Genomic DNA, 26,660 nt, shown 5'->3' on the forward strand with positions numbered 1-26,660 from the left:
AAGACAACAGTATTTCATGAATTGTAAAAATTACTAGCGTTATCAGTCTCTTAGTAGTGAGGAAAAGGCAGAGTGCTAGATCAGTTGTTCACAATTTAATGTCCCGCCGACGACCAGGTGATTATACACATAGCACAAGCTATGACTGGATGACTGGACAATCCTCTGATTCTCCCGTCTTGAACATTTCGCAAAATGAACGTGGGAAGCAGAAATATAGTATGATCTGATCCTTCTCATATTTGATGCTCTCTGAATTTCAGTAGTAATTTTTCCCGGTATGTGCGACGCCTTTCTTGTAGAGTTTGATTCTGGAGTTTTTGACCATCTCCGTGACGCTCTAGCGCCTCTTAAACGATCCTGTGATTAGAAAGACAAACAACACTCAAAAATCGGTTGAATGAGGATTTTGTAAGGCGGCTCTTTCATGGATGAATTACAGCTCCTTAACACGCTTCTAATAGGTCTATGTTCTGTGTGCTTTTACTAAGGCTGTCGAGTGCAGTCGCGCCAGGCTACAAAACCAGAGAATAGACAGAGACGCACATAACTCCATTAAGAGATTCTTTCACTTTGGAAGAGTTTTGACATTCCATGGAGAATGAGTCCAACGAATCAACTATGTATATGCATAGGATGGCCAGCAAACGTAATTTTTCTTGTCAGGGACCCATAAACCTGTAGGTTTCACGACAGTGGTGCATCGTATTGCAATATTTCCTATGGTACGACTCGTTACTGATCGCACTATCAAACTTCTTTTTTCATGTAGAACAAAAATCGTTTGCGGTTGATCTGATCTGCCGGATCTAATATCTCAATTACACCTCTAGCAGCCATTTTCTAGTAATATCTTGCACCCCTGCGGTGATAAATTTCCTAGGCAATGAACTGGCGGTTGGTAGAATAGATCAGTGCCATAGCTTCCCGTACCTCCCCCCCCCTCCCCCCAGCTCCCCGTCACCGAGCTCACATCCTAAAAGTATTTTCTAGAGTTACGTTGCAACCAGTGTTTACCAAACCCATATCACAGTCATCGACGGTCTGACGGTCTGAATCGACAATTCAGTTACTTCTGTTGATAAAGAGGTGTTTTCTGCTGTAAACACAGATTACATGCGCACAGAATGGGACATTCTCTCTGTAGCGGAGTTGCGGTGTATTGAAAATTCCCGGCAGCTTATAGCTGTGTGTCGGATCGGGACTCCAAACCGGAGACTAGCGATACGCAGGGAATGCTGTTACCGACTGCGCTATCCAAACATGACTCATGAACCGTCTTCACAGCTTCAGTTCTTTATTTCGTATGTGCAGTGCGGTGCGATGCACGGTGGAAGGTACCTTGTACCACTGCCAGCCATTCCGTTTCCTGTTCCAACTCACATTTGAAGCGAGGGACAAAAGACTGTCTCTGTGCCTCTGTATAAGCCCTAATTTTTCTTGAAATTAGAATTAAATCAATACCTTAAGCTGTCGACAAGCGTTGATATACAACAACGGGGACAGTTGAAAATGTGTGCCCCGACCGGGACTCGAACCCGGGATCTCCTGCTTGCATGGTAGACGCTCTATTCAACTGAGCCACCCAAGGCACAGAGGATAGTGCGACTGCAGAGATTTATCACTTGCACGCTCCCCGTGACGCGCACGTTCCCAGCCGGCCGCGGTGGTCGAGGGGTTCTAGGCGCTTCAGTCTGGAACCGCACGACTGCTACGGTCGCAGGTTCGAATCCTGTCTCGGGCATGGATTTGTGTGATGTCCCTAGGTTAGTTAGCTTTAAGTATTTCTAAGTCTAGGGGACTGATGAGATGTTAAGTCCCATAGTGCTTGGAGCCATTTGAAGTGGCAGAGATGCTGAGCATGAAACAAACAGAGCCTTATGCGTTGACACACGAGAACCTCGTCCAGTGACTATCCGTCTGGAGAGCTGTGACTGCATTGTGATGTTGAGGTGCCTTCAGTGTAGAGCTGCCGATATGACAAGACCAGAGGAGGCGCCCGTGTGGACTGCGTGCAGCCGCGGCCGCTCTGGGCTGTGCTGGGCTGGCCGGCCCACAGGAAACCGCAGCCCCTGCCGTGATAAGTCGTGTGCGCCAGATCTGCCACACCATGCCGAGCTGGGCTGTGGCGAAACCCGCAGGCCGCGCCCCTTTGATTTACGCCGCTATTTTCACAGGCGCCGTTTTGCATATTCTGTGGGGGCACCCGTCACTGCGCTCGTTCGGTATGGTCCTGACAGGGCAGAGGAATGTGGACAGGTTGGGCGGCGCGCTCAATTCCGTTTCTGCACGAGCTCCGACTCGCGGGGGCCACACGAGTGGCAGAAGTTTTACCGAGTAGCCGTGTCTCGAATGTTTTCGGAGGGGCACACGTCACGAATAGAGTTATGCGCTGGCAGTGGTGCAGCAAACAGGTTAGGCCGAAGGATTTGCAAAACTCATGGACATCGTGCCGTCTAGTAATGAGCACTGCTGCATATTGACATATATCAAAGGAGGATTCGTTCAAGGAGTTACCCCGGTCTTGACCAGAGACGATTGGCGACTAAAGATATCAAAAAAATGTTCAAATGTTTGTTAAACCTTATGGGACTTAACTGCTAAGGTCATCAGTCCCTAAGCTTACACACTACTTAACCTAAATTATCCTAAGGACAAACACACACATCCATGCCCGAGGGAGGACTCGAACCTCCGCCGGGACCAGCCGCACAGTCCATGACTGCAGCGCCCGAGACCGCTCGGCTAATCCCGTGCGGCGCTAAAGATATCGGCCAACTAGATGATAATGATAATAATAATAATAATAATAATAATAATAGATTTAGTCAAATGAATAGGGTAAATAGGCTTAACAATACGAGTCAAAAGAATAGTAATAATGCGCCATACAACATAAGATATAAGCAAAAAGATGAAATTTCTATAAATACCTAAAGCAACCATTAACAGTTTCATTAGTTATGTTTCCCCGTATGCATCTGAGTGGCTCATGCGAAAATCATTTGCGTGCACAGCATATGCACATTCAGACGAGAGAAACACGAAACACGAAATACGAACCAGAAGTATATTGAAGATCAAAGATGACAAACGCATTGTGTAACCGTTATTTCATTTTGTTTCCTTTAGACCTACTCTATTCATATACTAGGTCCTGTTTCTAATATTTTTTGACATTGTTGCCAATTATAATTTAGTAAACAGTGTAGCACACTGAAGCACCAAAGAAACTATAGTTATGGTTATTCAAATACAGAGATATGTAAACAGGCAGAATATGGCGCCGCGGTCGGCAATGCCTATATTAGACAACAGTGTCTGGCGCAGTTATGAGATCGGTTACTGCTGCTACAATGACAGGTTATCAAGATTTAAGTGAGTTTGAACGTGATTTTACAGTCGGCGTACAGGCAATGGGACACAGCATCTCCGAGATAGCGACGAATTGGGATTTTCCCGAACGATCATTTCACGAGTGTACCGTGAATATCAGGCATCCGGTAAAGCATCAGACTCCGACATCCTGCGGCCGGAAAAAGGTCCTGCAAGAAGGGGACCAACCACGACTGAAGAGAATCGCTCAACGAGACAGAAGTGCAACCCTTCCGCAGATTGCTGCAGATTTCAATGCTGAGCCATCAACAAGTGTCAGCGTGCGAACAAATCAACGAAATCTCATCGATATAGGCTTTCGGAGCCGTGGGTGCACTCGTGTACCATTGATGACTGCACGACACAAAACTTCACGCCTCGTCTGGCCCGTCAACACCGATATTGAACTAAAGGCGCACAAGCAGTCATTCTTTTCACGCTCGGTCTTTGAACGGAACGGGAAGAAACTTTAATGTATGGCACACGCATTTCAGTGATTCGCAGAGCACACTTATTCGTGTAGCATTCATAGGGATGTAGTACTCCACGAAAACGTACTGCTTCCTGTTCTCCCCTCTGTTTTGTGTTTACTACAGCATCGACTACAGTATACTTCGAAACACACCGTCGTCCGCCCGTCCCACGAAACGTAGGACGTGTCTCCTAGAGTTTAAGTAATGACAGACCATTTCCGATGCAGTCAGGGAAATTCAGCTGGTTTGCAGCGATAGACCCTCGTCATCCCCAGTATTGTTACAGCGATCACTGAACTTGTGAAGTAGACAGGAATTTGGTTCCGCCGTAGTTTATTTGGAAGATAAAAGTGAGGAGCTCTCGAAAGCCAGCAGTTAAATGTATGATTCGTTGTAATAGAATGACAAGAACACTCATATTCGTGGTAAAAGATCTATTGTAACTTGCGTATTATGAGAGTATGCCATGTGAAGGCAACGGCATGTTGAGGATCCATTAAAAACGCGCTGTTCTTGATACAATTAGTTATAATTAAATGTCAGCTTTAGGGACATGGTGACACGCTAGATATGGTTGACACACATCGCTTTAACGCAATGAATAGCGTCATAGGATCGTGATGAAATGAAATGTGTGGAATCTTGGTAATTCGCATCCCACTACATGCAAATATTTTTTTCTATTCTTCGCTTTGTTAATAGGTTCTGATACTTTCTTATTAGATCAAAACAAGTATATACAATAATATTCGATGTTATTTAAATATAAGTGCGCTCCTTTTTAAGGAGTGTGTTCGATTGGCTTAATCTACATGACACCTTGCGCTACTTGCAGTAAGATATTTTGCCCTTTTTTTTCTTTTAAGTTCCGTAATTGTCATGTTGTGGAGGTTCTGATGCTGTGTAGGAACAGTAATCAAATAAGAATGACCTTAGCGTTTTACTAAAGGTGAGAACGATGAAATAATTTTTATCTTATGCGGAGAACAATTGTAAATTTGTGTCGTACTAATTGTAATGGAACTTTTATAAGCCAATGTCCTTATTGACGACATGGTACTTACCTTTTTGTCGTATAATATTTTCGCGGATATTGAAGTTTTTATTTATGTACACTACAGACAAAACAATTTGATTAGCATATCGGCAACATTTTAACAGAGCTAATATAGGAATTATACGCCCGTCCATTTCGTTCAAAAATGGTTCAAATGGCTCTGAGCACTATGGGACCTAACGTCTGAGGTCGTCAGTCCCCTAGAACGTAGAACTACTTAAACGTAACTAACATAAGGACGTCACACACATCCATGCCCGAGGCAGGATTCGAACCTGCGACTGTAGCAGCAGCGCGGTTCCGGACTGAAGCGCCTAGAACCGCTCGGCCACAGCGGCCGGCGTCCATTTCTTAAAAGTGTGATTTACGACCCCGATATAGCCGACAATTACCGCTGCATGGCATTGCAATCGCGTATACCACGTTTGACAGTACCGTTCGTGTGCAGACGGCTTAAGGTTCGGCTCGCAGGTTGATCTGTGTGGCTTACGGGGACAGGCGACAGTGGAGGGCGCGGAAATGCAGTTAGTGTTCCGGCGGGCGGGTACGCGCTTGACACGTGTCTGAGTGCCCACGGAGGGTTACGGGCAGCGGAGGTAGCGCTCGTTTCGCCGAGCGGGCGTATCGGTTTGCTGCCTCAGCCGTCGGCTCTATTTTTACCGCGGTCGCTGCGTCAGGAAGGAAGACGAAACCGCAGGCTCGCCGCCGACAAGTAGTCAGCAAACGCGCCGGTACCCGGCCCGGCGTTGCTCTGGTCCCGTCTGGTCTGCGTTAGGCTGCTGCGCCCACAAAACCGCGGCTCTCGCGGTCTGTGGGATGCAGAGCTGCCTGAAGGCCGCCGTAGGTATCTCGACACCCTAGCGCGACAGAGGGGGAGGGGGCTACGTAGCTAGTTCGCAGGTTGACGAATAAAACGATCAGTAACAGGTTTTTTTCATTTAACCACATCAGTAGTACTCAACTACACGTTTTAAGAGAGAACGATGTCCTAAAGTTGCTGACACATTTGTGACATTCGTAAAATAAAATAAACACTTTGAACAATGGGTCTTCCCCGTACATAAAATCGTCCATTTCACACAGCGCAGCTGCGCAACAGGCCGTGTCCTCTTCTTCAGCTATGGGTACCAAGAGTTTTTCTTGGTGTCCAGAACTAATTGTAAGCTACTACGCCCGAGGTACCACTGAAAATGCACACCTTATTTACATATGTAGTTCCAAAGATCTCTTTTGGCCACCCTCTAGCTAAGTCCAAAATGCTATTAAAATTCTGTCCCGTTGTCACTCATTTGTATATTAAGAACACCGTCGATTTTCTTCTCGAGAATGGCTGTTTCTAATTCTTCCAGCGAGTCGAGTGTTCTCGCTTTCTGTCCACGTGCAGAATTTTCGTTTTTCATTTTATTCTATATCTTATTTTAATTAATGAACGGCTCAAAACGTGAGTCAACAACCTGGTGACAGCAGTGTCTCTTGGAACAGGTAGCTGAATTGCATCAGGTATTGTTAAAGTAGTTTAATTCAAATAATTATCACTAATATAGTATGACTCCTTAACGTGCGTATAGAAAGAATACTAAAACTATCAGCACTAAGAGGCGACATGAAATGGGATGAACACGTAAAATCAGTATAAGCGAAGGCGAATGGAAGACTTCGATTCGTCTCAAGGTTTCTAGTTAATTGAAATGCATATACAAAGGAAACGGTGTGTAATACGCTAGTGCGAGCAATTCTGAAGTATTGTCCAAATGTTTGAAGCGTTCATCAGGTAAGCATGATAGAAGACGTGGAACAAATTTAGAGACACGCTGCTGTTATAGTAAAAACAGTAGAGTTCTTGGGAATGTTTCCACAAACATGCAGTGGGAACATAAATGTAAGCCTTGGAAGGAAGACGACGCAGTTCTCGCGAAACCCTGTTGGATAAATTTGGAGAGGCGTTATTCGAGAAGACTATCCGCCAATTCTCCTGCCGCCATCGTATATGTCTCGCAGTTATTATGAGACTGAGATAAGAGAGCCTAGAGTCGGTACAGCGGAACATAAACCGTTAATTTTTCCTCGCTTAATATGCGAATGGAATAGGACAGAAAATACACACATCAAAAAACGTTTTGCATCGTCTCGGTTCCTCGAGTTCCGGAACCTGTACAGAAAATTGGAACAGAGATCAATATTAACTTCATTTCTGCCCTTTTTATTGCTCATGAAAACCACACATTGCATGTTGTACCACCATACAGCGAGACTTTTCAGACGTGGTAGTCCAGATTGCTATACACACGGTATCTCTAATACCCAGTAGCAGGTCCTCTTGCATTGTGCATGCCTGTATTCGTCGTGGCATACTATCCACAAGTTCATCAAGGCACTCTTCGTCCAGATTCACCCACTCCTCAAAGGCGATTCGATATTGATCCCTCAGAGTGGTTGTTGGGTCACCGACCATAAACAGCCCTTTTCAGTCTATCCCAGGTATGTTCGGTAAGGTTCATGTCTGGACAACATGCTGCGATGTCGTTATCCTGAAGAAAGTCATTCACAAGATGTGCACGATGGGGGTGCCAATTGTCGTCCATGAAGACGAATCCCTCGCCTGTGGTTCAGCTATCGGTCGGAGGATGGCATTCACGTACCGTATAGCCTTTACGGCACCTTTCATGACCACCAGCTGCGTACGTCGGTCCCACATAACGCCACCCCCAAACAGCAGAGAACCTCCACCTTGCTGCACTCGCTGGACAGTGTGTCTAAGGTGTTCAGCCTGACCGGGCCTCCAAACACGTCTCCGACGATTGTCTCGTCGAAGGCATATGCAACACTCATCGGTGCAGAGAACGTGATGTCAATCCTGAGGGGTCCGTTTGGAATGTTCAAATGGTTCTGAGTACTATGGGACTTAACATCTTAGGTCATCAGTCCCCTAGAGCTTAGAACTACTTACACCTAACTAACCTAAGGACATCACACACATCCACGGCCGAGGCAGGATTCGAACCCGCGACCGTAGCGGTCGCGCGGTTCCAGACTGAAGCGCCTAGAACCGCTCGGCCACTTCGGCTGGCCATTCAGAATGTTGTTGGGCCCATCTGCACCGCGTTGCATGGTGTCGTGGTTGCAAAGATGAACCTCGCCATGAACGTAGGGAGTTAATTTTGCGCATCATGCATCCTATTGCACACAGTTTGAGTCGCAAAACGACGTCCTGTGGCTGCAGGAAAAGCCTTATTCAACATCGTGGCGTTGCTGTCAGGGTTCCGAGCCATAATCCTTAGGTAGCAGTCATCCACTACAGTAGTAGCCCTTGGGCGGCTTGAGCGAGGCATGTCATCGACAGTTCCTGTCTCTCTGAATCTCCTGCATGTCCGAACAACATCGCTTTGGTTCACTCCGAAACGCCTGGACACTTCCTTTGTTGAGAGCCCTTCCTGGCGCAAAGTAACAATGCGGGCGCGATCGAACCGCGGCATTGACCGTCAAGGCATGGTTGAACTGCAGACAACAGGAGCCGTGTACCTCCTTCCCGGCGAAATGACTAGAACTGATAGGCTTTCGGTCCCCCTCCGTCTAATAGGCGCTGTCCATGCATGGTTGTTTAGATCTTTGAGCAGGTTTAGTGGCACCTCTGAACAGTCAAAGGGACTGTGTCTGTGATAAAATATCCACAGTCAACCTCTATCTTCAGGAGTTCTGGGAACCAGGGTGGTGCAAAGCTTTCTTTGATGTGCGTATGTGTTAGTATGAAGTACCCACCGCCACACACTTTTTAGTGGCTGGTGGAGTACTCATTGTCTGATCGAAAGTATCCAAACACCCCAACTTAATGTGGATTTGACCACCAGATGTTACTAGAGGCGGACCCGACCGTATAAAAGGAGGCGGGGAAGACTGTGTTCTCAGTAGAGAAGCAGTAACAGTGGAATGGGGCAGTCAGGACAGCACGGTGGCTTCCAACATGTCCTAATCATCAGGGACATTTCAGTCCTCCCGGTTCGACTCTTCGTGGTATGACTGGGGAATTAGCAACCTGAGACGAAACAAGACAAGACAGACCTCTTGAAAAACGCACAGGAACTGTCGAGCACGTGAAGGGTGGTTATAAAAAGTGCCAGGAAATCAGAGGAAGGAATCATTCGCGAGGTCCAAAGTGCTACCAGTATTCCAGCTAGCGCAATGACGGTACATAGAGACCGGAAAAAAATGGAGTAGAAGGGTCGAGCAGATCCTCATAAGCCACACACGCCTATATTCAGTGCTATGCGCTGCTTGAGGTGGTGCAAAGAACCACACCACTTGACAGTGGATGACTGAAAACGAGTCATTAAAAGTTGTAAATCACGCAACACCCTATGGTAATCCGAATATGGCGAATGCCTGGAGAATGGTACCTCAGTCACGTTTAGTTCAAATGGTTCAAATGGCTTTGAGCACTATGGGACTTAACTTCTAAGGTCATCAGTCCCCTAGAACTTAGAACTACTTAAACCTAACTAACCTAAGGACATCACATACATCCATGCAGATAATCCTCCACAGACATCCATCTGTCTCACTGAAAGTGTCCCCGGCAGAGTTCAAGGCGCTATAAAGCCGAATTTTGGAGGCAAACCGTGCTAATAACCAGTTACGGGTCTCTAAGATACTTTTGATCAGATGTTCTGGCGTATCGGGCAATAGTGTAAATAAAGTATCAACTTCATTTATGGGATGCTTTTCAAAGTCTGTTTAGCGTGTTTCTTTCAAAAGTATGAACTAGAATATCGTTGCGTCGTAAAACTTTTTTGTATGTTTTATCAACAAAGCAAGGTTATGAACGGAACCCGAATAATGATGGGTATGTATAGTAAGAGACAGGCTATTGAGTAACGCGGCTGGTAGTAGAAGATCGTTTTTTCGTCTGATCTGCCCTCATGAATTATTTGGTTTGCTGGTCTCCAAAAATCATATAGAGTTAATAGAAAAAGTTCGGAAGGGTAGATTTTTTAGTTAAGTCCATGCTGGGCTGGATATGAAAGGCAAGTGACATTGTGCATCATATAATGCTTTAGTCACATTAACACTGAAAAACTAGTTCTTAAATGCAGCATTTATCAATGAATTTTTACACTTTTTCAAAAGAATACGGATATTAAGTGTACCGTACGTCAGCATATACGGACTTGCGTATAATCAGGTCACGCAACATGTAGTTCATAGTCTTCAAGACACGAAAATTTCTCAACCACTGAGATCGTAAGCAGCCATTACAAGTGACGGCTGTTGTCGCCGAGCAGCAAACGCACACCAGTTCGTTCCCATTCAAGTGACTTTTTGCGGCTTACAGCTAGTACGGAACTACTAGGCCATGACAGTTCCAGTTTATTTGTTCCCTCAAGGTTCATTCTGTTTCGGCGAGCTGCCCCTGATGCAATACTCTCCAATGTTTGGTCAGAATTCCTGGTAGCTTTATACGTGCTGAAGACCTGTTTATATAGAGGCGCAGCATTTGAAATAGCACCCAGTTCCTCTGATTCTTTAATATTTGTTCGAAGTCGGTAAGTGCTCTCATTTTCAAACACTAGATGAGAACAGTCTGCCTAATTCGCGCTCAATTTTAAGCAAAAACTAGTTTTTCGCGCAACTCGGTGTTACGACGTCGTATCTCCTGAACTATATGTCGTGCAATGATATAATTTTGCAGGTATAGCAGTGGTGCCGCGCGGCGTAGCCGAGCGGACTCAGGCGCCTTGTCACGGTCCGCGCGGCTTCCCCCCGTCGCAGGTTCGAGTCCTCCCTCGGGCATGTGTGTGTGTGTGTGTGTGTTGTCCTTAGCGTAAGTTAGTTTAAGTTAGATTAAGTACTGTGTAAACTTAGGGACCTATGACCTCAGCAGTTTGGTCCCATAAGACCTTACCACAAATTTCTAAAAAAAAAAAAAAAAAAAAAAAAATCTATGGTATATGTGGATATTGTCTGCAAAACGTGTTGCGAATGGAGTTATTTGTAAAGAAGTAACAGCTTAAAATATCAAGCCTGATGCTCAAGTTTTGCTGCATGATCATTGAAAATGTAGTAAGCGATAAACTTTCTTCCTTTTAATTATTTTGTGTAGAGGAGAGGTGTCTGCTACAAAAACCTTCGAAAAGATTTGAAATTATGTGAAAAGTTTGTTGAAGATTGCTAAGTCCTTTCGTTTTCAAATACAGGATGAATACAGCCTGCGTAATTTGCGCGCCGTGAGTTACGCTACCACAAGACGAGTACATAGTTTGTAAGTGTAATACCTGTCTTACAGTATTAAATCTTTAAGATTAGATTATACCTTCTAATGAGTACATATATCAGCATTTAAAATTTTTAACTTCTGTCAATATATGAAGTACTGAAAATCAGATTTTTGTTGTCCCCAATAAACCGTCAGCAGGCAACCTGCAACTCGTAATGGACGACCAGACCAATGCTACAGTGTAGTTTGGTAATTTGCCGATAGTCTGCGCTAGTCGCAAACATGGCGAGTGCAGATGCGGAGCAAGCTTTCTGTGTGTTGGTGTTCGACAAAAACAAGTGTGCCACAGCTGTTCAACGGATGTTCAAGTACGGCAAGAAGACAAGGAAGGCCATTTCCCACTAGCACAACAAATTCGTTACAATGGGTTGCTTGTACCGGGCAAAGAGAAGCGGACTCCCAGTGTGAGTGAAATGAATGTGGAGCGTGTACGAGAGACGTTCATAACAAGTCCAAGGAAATCGGTGCGTCGATCATCCCGTGAACTCGAAATGGCTCCAATGACAGTGTGAAAAGTCCTGCGACAGAAGCTGTCTATGAAACCATTCAAATTGGAGTTAGTGCAGGAGCTCAATGACGATGACAGTTGCAGTTGCAACAACTGAATGATGATGGGGATGGTATTATTGATCGCTTAGTTTTTATGACGAAGCCACTTTTCACACTAATGTGAAAGTGAGCAGGCATAATTGTCGACTCTGGGGTACAAAGCACCCATACAAATGCATTGAATTTGAGCATGATTCCCCAAACGTAAATGTTTTTTGTGACTTGTCACATCGAAAACTGTACGGGCCATTCTTCTTCGCCGAGAGCACTGTCACTGGATATTTCTACTTGGACATGTTGCAGCAGTCGCTGATGCCTCTGACGTAATCAGACTCCCCGTTCATCTTTCAGCAGGATGGGGCTCCATCCCATTTTCATCTTGAAGTTCGTGGATACCTGAACACGGAGCTGCCGCATCGATGGATCGGCCGTGCTACAGAAGAAGACAGCTGTTTCATGACATGGCCTCCCCGATCGCCAGATCTCACTCCGAGTGACTTTTTTCTGTGGGGACACCTAAAGATCTGGTGTATGTACCACCTCTACCACGTGATGTAGCAGAGCTCCGGGAGAGAATGTGGGAAGCGACTGCCACAGTCGAAGATGCCATGTCGGGACAGGTATGGCAAGAATTCGATTACCGTATTGACGTCTACCGGGTCACACATGGTTCACATATCGAATGTTTGTAAAAAAAAATTTCAAAGTTTCTCTTGAAAATGCAATATGTATGACATCTGTACAATGTTTAGTTCATTTGCAATAAATAATTGAAAGTGTTCCTGGACTTTACGTACACCCTGTATAAATGAGCGCAGTTCGATTTCCAGAGTCTAGGTTCTGACTGAATGTGTGCTCAATTACTTGTTGATTACATCGTTTGATAACTACACTGACAATTTCTGAATATGGAACTGCAGCTACTGCTGGTGAATGCTTAGGAGCTTGTGCGAAGAGAAGAAGGTTAGGATTCTGGTGACACTAGCTGAGTTGGGGAAGGACAGAGCACGAAGGAGGCGGTGGCCTTGTTGGAGGAAACTTTCCAGTATTCACATGAAGTTATTTATGTAAAACTCCCAAACACTAAATCGCAGTTGCAAGAACGTGATTATGAAGTCGGACTTTGAAAAGAAAGTCCGATGTGTGCACGACGGTGCAAGTGAGCCATTAGGAGCTACCTCTTCAGAACTAGAACAGAACTGTTTTAACATATTGTAAGTTGGCCCTGGTTTGTAATCTTCAACACAAGGCAGAATAGGGTAGATATGTGTACATTTTTTACTGCTGTTAATCTCACACATCTCTCTCTGAAAATATTTAAATCATTTATCTCTTCAGAACTCTCTCTCTTTCTTTCTTTTTCGTGACTGGCTAGTTTCCCTGTGTGGCGTATCGGTGTGCGAGATCTCCCTGTACAATAAAAAAATGAAGACTTGTTTGCAGTCTTTAATTCTATATCTCCTTTAGTCACATACTATATTATAATAAAATGAAATTCCATGTCTTACTATTTCATAATAACACATTTTCCTTTACGCTATGTCCTCTTACAGGTACCTGTGCCGTTGTTCAGATGGTTACAGCTATCTTATCTTCCATGATCCACAGCATATGTCGTTTGGAGAAACATTAGTGATGATATCATCCCTTTCGATAATTAACACCTTCATTAAGCAAATAAAAATAAAACGTATTGGTAAATGTACTGAATTACATGCGATCGTATGTTCGAATTTTCCGTAGTCTCTTGATTGCGCAAACATTAAAAGAGTTGGTATTCTAACATTAAGTCGAATATGAGTGAGGACATTGTGTTAAGTGATACTCGTTGAAACAAAAAGGACATGCACAATACAAATTCGCTTATTAATTGCTTAAATCGTTTTCAGTGCCACGTAGTAAAGTGCTAACAAAATACATGCAGCCAAGAACACCTAACATGTCACAGCGAAATAGTCCTGACACTGCACAGCATCAGAGCTCATGTTGCCAACACACAAGATTCATGTAAGGCAGTGACATTAGGTCTAAAGACGTGAACCAATTTCCATATACATCGCCGGTCATTAAAATTACAACGCCACGAAGGCGGAATGCAACAGATGTCTAATTGGAAAGCTTGGATATGCAAATGATTAGTATTTCAGTCCAACCGCACACAGGAGGTAGGAGTAACGTCATGTACATTCTGTATAGAAGGAAAGAGCATGCAGCAGGTTTCTCATTTAGTGATGGCATTGAATGTTGGCTGGTTGTGGAAATATCGTGTTACACTTCGCGTAAGAACGGGAAACGCCTACTAGCGGATTTCAGAATTTGACAGTAGTAGGGTCGTAACCTATCGAGACTGTGGTTTATAGTTTCACGATATTGCTGCTCACGGTAGTTGGGGTCCGACGAATGTCATGTGAATATGGAGTCTACGGGTTCGACGGACACACATTCAACTCACTGTAGTATATCAGCAGCCCCATGCGACTAACGCCCGAGAAGAGAGACATTTTCCTCACTCAGCCGTGCGTGATCGTACAGCCAAATCAGGTTTGAAAGAAAACAATTATCAACAGGGGCATTTCCATGACGTCTCTAGTGCCCCGGACTGTCAACAGGGCGACCTGCCCTAAAATGACAGTCGAGTCGTGACGACAGTGGTGTGCCTCAGCGATACACTGGACACAGCAGGCGTACCACGTCGTCTTATAGACGAGTCTTTGTACTGAATCAGCATGGACGTATCCACGTCTGGAGGGTCCGAAGAGGACGAACGTTGCCTTGTTGCATTTGTCACCCTCAATTGGCCCTGGTGCTTGTCATAGTAGCGGGTGCCACTGGATTCACAACCCTGTCACCTAAGCCGGCCGGTGTGGCCGAGCGGTTCTAGACGCTACAGTCTGGAACCGCGCGACCGCATCGGTCGCAGGTTCGAATCCTGCCTAGGGCATGGATGTGTGTGATGTCCATAGGTTAGTTAGGTTTAAGTAGTTCTAAGTTCTAGGGGACTGATGACCTTAGATGTTAAGTCCCATAGTGCTCAGAGCCATTTTAACCATTTGAACCCTGTCACCTATGGTTCGCATCGCCAGTAGTTTGCATAGCAGGTGTTACTGACGTATTAAGGCCATCAACTACCTTTGAGGTCTCCATATCTTTCAACAAGCCAACACAAGACGACAGATTTGTTCGCTTTATCCTGATATATCTTGCTACGAGGGGGTGATGGAGTTTTGCCATAATCAGGTCTTTCTCCAGCTCTCTCACTCAGTGAAAACGCCTGATCATGCGATGTCGAGAGGGTGGAATGCCACCATTCACCAGCCACTTCTTCTTCTTCTTCTTCTTCTTCTTCTTATTCTTTATCGTCGCCTTGTCCCACGTCACGTAGCGTCGGCGTTGCTCTTCTGGATCCTTCTCCTCCATAGTACTCTATCCATTGCTTCTTCCTTCTTCCATCCTTTCTCCCTTAGGTTCCCGGATATCTTATCCTTCCACCTCATCTTAGGTCTTCCTCTCCTTCTCGCTCCTTCAATCTTTATATCTTCAACTCTGTTTCCGACATACTCTTCCCCTTTTCTCTGTAAGTGTCCGTACCACCTTAGTCTGCTCTCTTGTATCATTTTCCCCATGGGCCCCACTTTCACAGCTCCTCTAACAAATTCATTTCTAATCCTGTCCTTCCTTGTCACCCCACACATCCACCTCAGCATCCTCATTTCCGCCACTTCCATCTTCCTTTCCTTGGCTACTGTGATTGACCATGTCTCTGCCCCGTACATCATAGCAGGCCTTGCCACCGACTTGTACACTTTCCCTTTCAACCCAGCGCTCACCTTCTTGTCACACAACACTCCACTCATTTTCCTCAAGTTGTTCCAACCGCAATTTATTCGGTGTTGTATCTCGCTTTCCAGTCCTCCGTACCATTCACCAGCCACTGCCACTGGTTAACTCTGGCAGAGATATGAAACAGAATGGAAAGACGATTGCCAGGCAAGCTCAGTTCGACTAGATGCCTAGCCAGATTAGCCTCACTCACTGTTGGTGCCAGAGATGACAGTTGTTTTTACTAAATGTACACACCAAAATCACATACAAATTTGGTCATTTATCGTTTCTACTATACTATAAACGCAGAGCAAGTAAAATTTCGTCGTTTCCTGCCGATCCTTGTGTCGCAATTTCACGTCCATCAGTGCAGTTCAGTGAAATGACAACTGTGGGTGCTTACTTCACAAGGATACCCCGCAATTGTGTAACTGGTTGGGAAGCCGTTGAACAATTGTTGCTTTTGTTCTCGGTGTGGCTAGGCAGTTGGCAGTTGCTGGGAGGCAGGCAGCTTCCCTTGGCGGCCACAGCGGGAGGTGCCGGCATTTGAGTTGTGCCGCACTCCGTGGGCGGCTGAGTCAGCTCCGCGGCTCTTGCAGACGACGCGCCGAACACGACACACATTGCAGGGCGCGGCTGCGGCCCCCCGTCCTGGAATTAGGCGCGCTCTTGAGTTACGGCGTGGGCGCAGCCACTCGCCGCGGTCTGTAGTCAACACTGGCTGAAGGCTGTCTGCAACAGTGGAAGCTCGAGTTACAGAGTACGGTCCAAACAATACCAGCATCCACCCAGCACGCCAAAATATCTTCATTAGTTATCTCATTGTTTGCTATTGACATAAAGAAGATAGTAATTTTTACGTCGTTTCATCAATATTTTTCACAAAAGCAGTTTTCTCTATGTATGCAGTGGTGTTCAGAATTCAAGGACGAAAGTAACTTTCGCATAATGTGTCTGCTAAGTAACGTAGCTCGATAAAACATGGAGCATACATGCAAAGAACTGCTACAGTACAGTAAAAACGATAACGGAAAGAAATATGCGATGAGACTAATGGAAAAGACACTTTTCTTCAAAGACAATAAAAAAACACTCCCTCCGTCCAACAGCTGTCGGGAGGCCCAACTGTACCGACCGGCCGACGTGTCATCCTCGACCTACAGGCGTCACTGGATGCCAATATGGGGGGCATGTGGTCAGCACACCGCTCTTCCGGCCGTATGTCAGTTTGCGACACTGGAGCCGCAACTTCTCAATCAAGTAGCTCCTCAGTTTGCCTCACAAGGGCTGTGCACCTCATTTGCCAACAGCACTCGGCGGACCAGATGGTCACCCATCGAATTGCTAGCCCAGCCCGACAGCGCTTAACTTCAGTGATCTGATGGGAACAAGTGTTACCACTGCGGCAAGGCCGTTGGCTCAACGACAATAATTACACCGGAATCACTGCGATTTATGTTGGTCCCTGGGACATTACAAAGGCAGGCCATGGTTCTTAATAGGGTGCCTGTTCACCACGGACGGCAATGCAACGTTCTCCCGTGCTGACCACGGGTTGGTAAGAAGTTGTAGTGGTATGGCGTCCCATTCCTCCACCACTGCAGTTGCCAACTGCTGGATGGTCGTTGGTACTTGGGGACGTGCTGCAATACATCTCTTCAAACCATCCCACACGCGCTCGATGGGATATAAGTCGGGGAAACGAGCAGGCCAGTCCGTTTGCAGAATATCCTCTCGTTCCAAGAGATCCTCTCTCTGCTCTGTTCGACTCCGAAGCGCATTGTCATCCATAAAAATGAAGTCGCAGCCGAATGCAAGGCGCGCATGAGGAAGGACTACAGTGTCACAAGAACGTTAACCAATGAGTGTACCGTGTTCAGAGATTTGGAGGTCAGTACGCCAATGCAACATTATGTTCACCGCACCGTCACACCTCGACCACGAAAACGATCATGTTCCTGGAAGCATTACGTGTTCCCACGTCTCGCCATATGAGGGTACGTCCAGAAGCACTACTCAGACTCACTCTGATCTCACCTGAGATGAGCGCGGGACCCCACTCTTAGTTGCTCCAGTCCCCATGCTCTTGGCGCCGTCGCAAACGGTGCCGCCAAAGTGCATGTCTCAACGGAACATAAGCAGTCGCCGTGCCGCTCTGCAGAGTGAGATTTCCTGCCCAGCAGTCCTGTTAAATGTGCTTGCAGTTCCACCCACTGTTTGATTTCAGTCCCTTCTTGCCTGTTGCATAATGTAGCCGTCATGTGCTGCTATAGGTGACCGTTGTCAGTCACCTCGTCTCTATTGGGAAACAGTGCCTGTGGTTCGGAGTAGTACCAAACTCATGGGTGATGCTCGTTACGCTATGTCCTTCTTCCACTTTCCCGGTGATTCCTCCTCCTGTGAAGTCATCCAAATGTTCTGTCCGGGTCAGGCCGCCGCCGCCGAGTTGGAAGTATTTTTAGTCGATGCCACGATGGGCGACTTGCGTGTCGATAACGATGAAATGATGATGAGGACCACGCAACACCCAGTCCCCGAGCGGAGGAAACCTCACAACCGGCCGGGAATCGAACCCGCTGCATGGGAGTCAGACGCTCTGACACTCAGCTACCGAAACGGACTCCGGGCCAGCTTACAGTGAAGAAAAACACCAACACAGTGCGCTATACCTGCTCTCTCACTGACACAAACGCTCCTTTTTCCCGTTCCTTCAACTGCCACGGCTTGCGATTCCAGCCCCATTTGACGCTATAGTCACTCTGACCTCACGCCTTGTGACGTCTAGCTTTCTGTGCACGACTGGCGGACCTCTGGCAACATGTTTCAGCTCTTTCAGCCATTTCCACCGAGTTTTTAATATGCTATATTACTCTATTCATCCTGTCCTTGAGTTTTGCAGAACAGTGTAGTAATCTGTTGTGCAACTAAAACTGCCTAATTTAATCACTTGCAAACTAGAAATACTTTACGCAGACTAAATTAATTATTTAATTTCATTTCATCTGACAGTACTCATACTCTGAAGAGCCAAAGAAACTGGGTACACCTGCCTAATATCATGTAGGGCCCCCGCGAGCGCTCAAAATGGTTCAAATGGCTCTGAGCACTATGGGACTTAATTTCTGAGGTCATCAGTCCCCTAGAACTTAGAACTACTTGAACCTAACCAACCTAAGGACATCACACACATCCATGCCCGAGGCAGGATTCCGAATTGCGACCGTAGCGGTCGCGCGGTTCCAGACTGAAGCGCCTGGAACCGCTCGGCCACAACGGCCGGCCCGCGAGCGCGCAGAAGTACCGCAACACGACGTGGCATGGATTCGACTAATGTCTGATGTAGTGCTGGAGGTAACTGAGACCATGAATCCCGCAGGGCTGCCATAAATCCGTAAGAGTGCGAGGCATCCCTGATATGCTCAATAATGTTCATGGGATTTTGGTGACCAGCGAAAGTATGTAAACTCAGAAGAGTGTCCCTGGTGCCACTCTGTAGCAATTCTGGACGTGTGAGGTGTCGCATTATCCTTATGGAATTTTCCAAGTCCGTTGGAATGTACAAGGGACATGAATGGATGCATGAAATTACAATGAAATCCAGACCTTTAGCAGCTAACAGGTGTTGATAACTATCGACGGGGACAGTTGAAAATGTGTACCCCTACTGGGACTCGAACTTGGGATCTCCTGATTACATGGCAGACGCTCTAACCGTCTCAGCCATTGAGAACACAGAGGATAGTGTGCAGGGACTTATCTCTGATCTTCTTCAGTGCGGATGCATTCACATTGCCCGAACTCTTACGGGAATCGGTAGATTGACTGCCATGAGTAATGAGTATAGTGGGCAGGCGCACTACAAATGTAGTGTGTCGACAGTAAGTTGGAAATGTGGGTCTCACGGGGAGCGTGGCAGAGATCAGTCCCTGCAATCGCACTATCCTCTGTGTCCTCGTTGGTTCAGACGGATAGAGCGTCTGCCATGTAAGCAGGAGATCCCGGGTTCGAGTTCCGGTCGGGGCACACATTTTTAACTGTCCCCGTTCATATTTATTAACGCCTGCCAGCAGCTAAAGGTCTGGGTTTCATTGTAATTTCATTCTTCGAGAGCTGCAAGATATGAATGGATGGCCGGCCGCGGTGGTCTCGCGGTTCTAGGCGCGCAGTCCGGAGCCGTGCGACTGCTACGGTCGCAGGTTCGAATCCTGCCTCGGGCATGGATGTGTGTGATGTCCTTAGGTTAGATAGGTTTAAGTAGTTCTAAGTTCTAGGGGACTGGTGACCACAGCAGTTGAGTCCCATAGTGCTCAGAGCCATTTGAACCATTTATGAATGGATGCAGGTGAGAAGATAGGGTGCTTACGTAAGTGTCACCTGTCAGTGTCGAACCTAGATGTATCAGGGGTCCCATACCACTCAAACTGCGCACGCCCCGCACTATTAAAGCCTCTACCAGCTTGATCAGCCCCCTGCTAATATGCAGGGTCCATGGACTCATGAGGTTGTCTCCTATACCTGTACACGATCATCTGCTCGATAGAATTTGAAACGAGACTCGTCCGACTAGGCAAAATGTTTCCAATCATCAACAGTCCAACGTTGGTGTTGACGGGCCCACGCGAGGCCTTGTGTCGTGCAGTGATAAAGGGTACACGACTGAGTCTCGGCTCCAAAAGCCCATATCGATGACATTTCGTTGAATGGATCCGCGCTGACACTTGTTGCTGGACCAGGATTGAAATCTGCAGGCTACAGGTGCAGAAGGGATGTAAATCTGTCATACTGAACGATTCTCTTCAGTGGCCATTGTTCCCGTTCTTGCTGGATGTTTTTCCGGCCGCAGCGATGTCGGAGATTTGATATTTTACCGGATTCCTGACATTCACGGTACATTCGCGAAATGGTCGTATGGGAAAATCCCCACTTCATCGCTACTTCGGAGATGCTGTGTGCCATGGCTCGTGCGCCGACTATAGCACCACGTTTAAACTCACTAAAATCTTGATAACCTGCCATTGTAGCAGCAGCAACCGATCTAAGAACTGCGCCAGACCCTTGTTGTCTTATTTAGGCGTTGCCGACCGCAGCGCCGTATTCTGCCTGTTTACGTATCTCTGAATTTGAATACGCATGCCTATACCAGTTTCTTTGGCGCTTCAGTGTCGATAACTACAGTCTGCATAGCAGGACAGACTGTTGGCCATAGCCATCAAGGATATTTCATTCCGATCTCGTGACGAGAAATTGAAGCTTAAACAGCAGATACATGCACGCATATGGACCTACAAGAGACTTAGAAAGTTTTTTTATGCTTCTGAATCAAACTATGCATTTATCTTCTAACTTTGCCTTCTACATTGTGTGTACGAACAAGTAGCTTCTTGAAATTCCGACCTGTTTAGGGCAACAACAAAGATATCTCGTCAGATATGCGCTGAATGTGTAATTATGCTCTGTCATGAGCTCCAGCAATGAACTCACTCGGAAATGGCATTCTGCCCGTTGGCGGTCGTCTCAGGATTTTCGGCCAACGGTCTACATCTACATCTACATTTATACTCCGCAAGCCACCCAACGGTGTGCGGTGGACGGCACTTTACGTGCCACTGTCATTACCTCCCTTTCCTGTTCCAGTCGCGTATGGTTCGCGGGAAGAACGACTCTCTGAAAGCCTCCGTGCGCGCTCTACTTTCTCTGATTTTACATTCGTGATCTCCTCGGGAGGTATAAGTAGGGGGAAGCAATATATTCGATACCTCATCCAGAAACGCACCCTCTCGAAACCTGGCGAGCAAGCTACACCGCGATGCAGAGCGCCTCTCTTGCAGAGTCTGCCACTTGAGTTTGTTAAACATCTCCGTAACGCTATCACGGTTACCAAATAACCCTGTGACGAAACGCGCCGCTCTTCTTTGGATCTTCTCTATCTCCTCCGTCAACCCGATCTGGTACGGATCCCACACTGATGAGCAATACTCAAGTATAAGTCGAACGAGTGTTTTGTAAGCCACCTCCTTTGTTGATGGACTACATTTTCTAAGGACTCTCCCAATGAATCTCAACCTGGTACCCACCTTACCAACAATTAATTTTATATGATCATTCCACTTCAAATCGTTCCGCACGCATACTCCCAGATATTTTACAGAAGTAACTGCTACCAGTGTTTGTTCCGCTATCATATAATCATACAATAAAGGATGCTTCATTCTATGTATTCGAAATACATTACATTTGTCTATGTTAAGGGTCAGTTGCCACTCCCTGCACCAAGTGCCTATCCGCTGCAGATCTTCCTGCATTTCGCTACAATTTTCTAATGCTGCAACTTCTCTGTATACTACAGCATCATCCGCGAAAAGCCGCATGGAACTTCCGACACTATCTACTAGGTCATTTATATATATTGTGAAAAGCAATGGTCCCATAACACTCCCCTGTGGCACGCCAGAGGTTACTTTAACGTCTGTCTGACATTTGTCCAACACGAGATTCATCTTCCACCGCTATTATGTAACTCGCAGCTCCTTTTTTCGCGTTTATGTGCATAGCATACGCACATTTTTAATTTCACTGATGCGCAGTGAAGATTAAAAAAATATGTGTGCCATGAGTATAAATGTGGAAAGAAGGAGCTACAGAATAGAAGGCAGAACTATCTTTACAGATGGAATCGACCAAGACGTTGAACTGACGATGCTATAAATACATTAGGCCAGCTGGAGTTGGATGAAAGCAAAAACAAGTTTTGGCATTGTACATACATACATACACCGGAAGCCACTGTACAGTGAATGGTGGAAGGTACCTCGAACCAATAATAGCGGTTCTCTTTGCTACTCCTTTCTTGTAGTGAGCGAGGGACAAGTGATATGTATCTCTGTGCGCTCCCTAACCTCTCGTATCTTATTTTCATGATTTCTATGTAAGGTGTGACACCGTAACAGATGCGCAGTCTTTTTCGAATAGAGGTTCTCTAAATTCCCCGGTAGGGTTTCGCAAGAACTAAGTCGTCTTTCCTCCAAGGGTTCCCCATTTAAGTTCCCCGAGTATTTCTGTTCCACTTTCGTGTGGCCTGTACCAGTCCGGTACGATGATAGCAGCGTGCCTCTTGTTAGATGTCTCTTGTCATTCCTGTCTGATATCAACTCCAAACACTGGAACACTACTCTAGAATTTATCGCACTAGCGGCCTGTACGCGGTTTCCTTGACAGATGCGTTCCAGTTTCCGGGAACTCTTCCAATCTACGTCTTCCGTTAGCCATTTTAGCAGTCCTTCCTTTTCATATCGCTTCTTAGTAACTCTTACAGAGTTTCGAGAGAAGTATACCCACTTTAAGTTGGAGATATAAGGTTTCAGTAACTGAAAGGACGCATGAGGACACACCAGGCAAGTGGGAATGTTGTGTGGCACTAGCGTTTTAGCTCCTCATTCAAGAGGCGATCACCAATTATCCCCGTCCACATATTGCGGCTGGACCGGAGCTGATACCGAGCGGGTTAGCGTTGTGGTTAGCACACCGGACTCACAGTCTGGAGGACAACGGTTCAAACTCGCGTCCGGCTCCCCTGATCAAGGTTTTCCGTGATTTCCCTAAACCGCTTAATGCAAATGTCAGGATGGTTCCTTCGCAAGAGCACGACCGCTTTCCTTCTCCATCCTTCGCTAATCCGAGCTTGTGCTCCGTCTCTAATGACATCGATGTCGACTGGACGTTAAACTCTAACCTCCTACCTCCTCCCCCCTCCCCCTTCTCCGGTGCCCATGGTTCATTGTTGTCGTATTATTGTAATTCCCCTTAGCCCACAGGTGGGATTGTGAAGGTCAACGATACCACTTCTCCTGAAGGTAGCTTATGGGCTGTGAGTAGGATGGAGAACAAACCCAGGCACCGTCGCGGCCTGTGCGACAGAACCATCGCCAGGGGGGCAGGTAATAAGACAAGCGCGCGTACTAAGTGATACGGGTAGTGGCAGTTGTCGGGAAAATGTTCCACACGATCGTCTGGCTTACCTCGCCCTGGTGGGGCATCTTCCTACTTCTGATACAGAGCTCGTATTAAGTGTTCAGCACCTTTTATCAGCACCCTCAAGTGGAAGGCCCTCTCTTTTAGAGATGTAAAACTACAATAGGCTACCGTAAACTACCGAAGTAACTGTAGACTCGTATATTTTTCCTACTAGCCTTGGTCAGTTAAGATCATAACCTCGTTATCTCTACTTCAGGTGCGTTGCATACCTGTCGGACGTCATTTCGATCGCTTTGTTTGTGTGCACCATCAGTGTCTTACTAGATTGCCCTAGAAACCGGAAGCGATGAACCGTCTAGGAACTGAGGGAGGACATTTTTGTTCTTTATAGTTATCCTCGTATCTGATACCTTAAAGTAAACAGTAGTCCTAGCAAAATTGAAATTTTCCGTATTTTATTCATATTTTATTCGAAAATTGTTGATTTGTGACTTGGAACAGAGGAATGTTGTAAAAATTCAAAAATAAAACGGATTAATCATAAAGTGCTGGAACACGCAAATTTCTCAAAAAGGATAAACTAAGAAACATGCAAAACAAAAACATATCAAAAATCGCTTCAGTGCTTCGTCGAGCTTGCACAAAACATGTTTCTGTTATTCAAAAACAACTTTCGCATTTATCATTAATAACAGTATACTCTTGTCTTTGATCATGATGAAGGACTGTGTATTGAGTACAAACTAACAATAATTATATAGATTTTTTATGTTTATGCATTTAAAATGCACTTTCTCAAAAAAAAAAATTGCTTTGGTTTCATAAAAGAGCAGAAGTTACACGATCAACTAATTTTTGTGACTTATGAAACGCAATTTATATTTTGTAAGGATATAAAATACACTATGGACGAACACTGAACGATGTGCGGTTCTTATTATGAGTAAAACTAACAAAAAAGGAAGAGAAGCCACCGGCTCCCAGTTTCGCTCTTACACATTCATTTATATTTCTTTCCCTACCAATGCTAACAGTACTACTGGTAATCCTACAATTTACTGCGTCATTTATGTAGTGTACCAAAACTACCGAACCGTAGTTTTGGTAGCGAGTATTGATAGAGTGCAGCTGTACTCTCTAGGTTCTAGGTACGCAATTCCGGCCGCATGTCGGTGTCTTTTTTTTTTTTTTTTTTTGGGCCTTACCCTTTCAGGGATAGTTCCCTCCATTTGTCGCCATTTAGCAAAACTACTCTGTATTGTTAGTGGCTGTCTGCTATATTTGTTGAAGCAATTTAACCTACAACCACAGACCCAAGCCAGCATGAACAAGGATTTTATTTATTTATTTATTGCCGAATTATAGACCTGTTAGCCGATGTTTTAAAACAGGTCGTACATCTTACAAGTTTCGTTTTTCATTTTTTTACAGTTTTCTAATCTTTTGTTTTATCTGCAACATTTACAAAGAATAATACTTTTCAAAATAACAACAATTTATGGTTGAAATGTAAATAAAATTTTGTTGTTTTTTAAGAACAATATAAAAAGATGATAGGATAGAGGAGAGATTTGTTAGTACCATCACCGAATGTGACTGACGGTAAATACCTCGGGATGATTTCTTCGAGCCGTTGACCGCCAGTCATACACACACAGAACACACACGCGTGCGCGCGCCCTCACACACACACACACACACACACACACACACACACACACACACAAATGGTTATTAGTAGAGAAATAGTACTGCTTATCCTACTTATTACTAATCCTATGTGTCTGCCCCCGGTAACTGAGTGGCTGCCCTCTGTAATAAATAAACTGAGTTAATCGGTCAACAACGAACCTAAACGGATGTCTTACGACGTCCGCCCTGAGCAGATGCAACGAACAAAACGAAATTTTTTAAAAAAAGTGGTCAGCGCGACAGAATGTCAGTCCTAAGGGCCCGGGTTCGATTCCCGACCGGGTCGGAGATTTTCTCCGCTCAGGGACTGGGTGTTGTGTTGCCCTAATCATCATCATCAGTTCATCCCCATCGACGCTCAAGTCGCCGAAGTGGCGTCAAATCGAAAGACTTGCACCCGTGAACGGTCTACCTGACGGGAGGCCCTAGTCACACGACTAATCCTATGTGTCAGCAAGGATAAACAAACTTACCCGCGGAATGAAATTTATACTCTGCAGCGGAGTGTGCGCTGATACGAAACTTCCTGGAAGATTAAAACTGTGTGCCGGATCGAGACTCGAACTCGGGACCTTTGTGTTTCGCGGGCAAGTGCTCTGCCAACTGAGCTACCCAAGCACGACTAACGAACTCGTCCCCACAGCTTCATATCCGTTAGTGGTAGAGTACTTGCCCACGAAAGGCAAAGGTCCCGAGATCGAACCTTGGTCCTGCACGCAGTTTTAATCTGCCAGGAAGCTTAAAATTTACCCACAAATGATCTGCCTGCAGCAGATTTCTCGCGATGTAAGATGTGAAAGCCCTCCATGACTGTGACGACAGCATTCGCGCGCCTGCTGCCGTGGACCCTGGAGGCTCGCCGCTCATCGGCAAAGGCGTGCCGGCTGGTACCTGCCCGGAGCTGGAGTTGTCCAGCGGGCGCAGCCAGCAGGGGCGGTGCCGTCGCGCCGGTGCTGAGTAATGGGCCGGCTGGCGCAACGCCTATAGCACTGCGCTCTATTTGCCGCCGCCCGCCGCCCGCTGGCCGCGTCTCGTAAATCTAAGTCGGCGCCGCTCCAGTGGCCGGTACCCGGTGTCCAGGCCCGAGGGTGACGTGACGGCGCAATTAACTTGGTCACCGCCGCGCGCCAGCTGAGCTCTGCTCAGCACGGAGCTCCGCGCCGTAAAACCCTTCGTTATCCACCTTCGTCGCCACAAATCAGTACTTTGTATTCGTCACGAAAGTCAGTATTTCGAAACAAACCAGAAGTCTGATGTAACAGAGGTCACCTGAATATGGTGATGTTGATTAATTTTCTCAGATGTGGATGCACAGTCTTCAGATATCGCTTGAATCACATCACTTTTGCACCAAGGTTGTACAGTCCATGAATGCGAAAAATTCCTTTCATTCGCACCTGGGAGCTTCCTTGGAGTTGCGCAGATTTAATCGGTAAAGTTTATTGGCGGAACC

General features: G+C 46.1%; 1 protein-coding gene and 1 pseudogene across 1 annotated transcript in view; one reads left to right on the plus strand and one right to left on the minus strand.

Annotated features, from left to right (window-relative positions):
• LOC124777868 (cGMP-dependent protein kinase, isozyme 2 forms cD4/T1/T3A/T3B) overlaps nt 1–26,660 on the plus strand; it is a 553,690-nt gene that overhangs the window by 62,317 nt on the left and 464,713 nt on the right. The gene's annotated exons all lie outside the window — the stretch shown is intronic.
• Nucleotides 16,846–16,963, minus strand: LOC124778308 (annotated as a pseudogene).

This window comes from Schistocerca piceifrons, chromosome 2 (assembly GCF_021461385.2).
Source record: "Schistocerca piceifrons isolate TAMUIC-IGC-003096 chromosome 2, iqSchPice1.1, whole genome shotgun sequence".
Lineage (NCBI taxonomy): Eukaryota > Metazoa > Arthropoda > Insecta > Orthoptera > Acrididae > Schistocerca > Schistocerca piceifrons.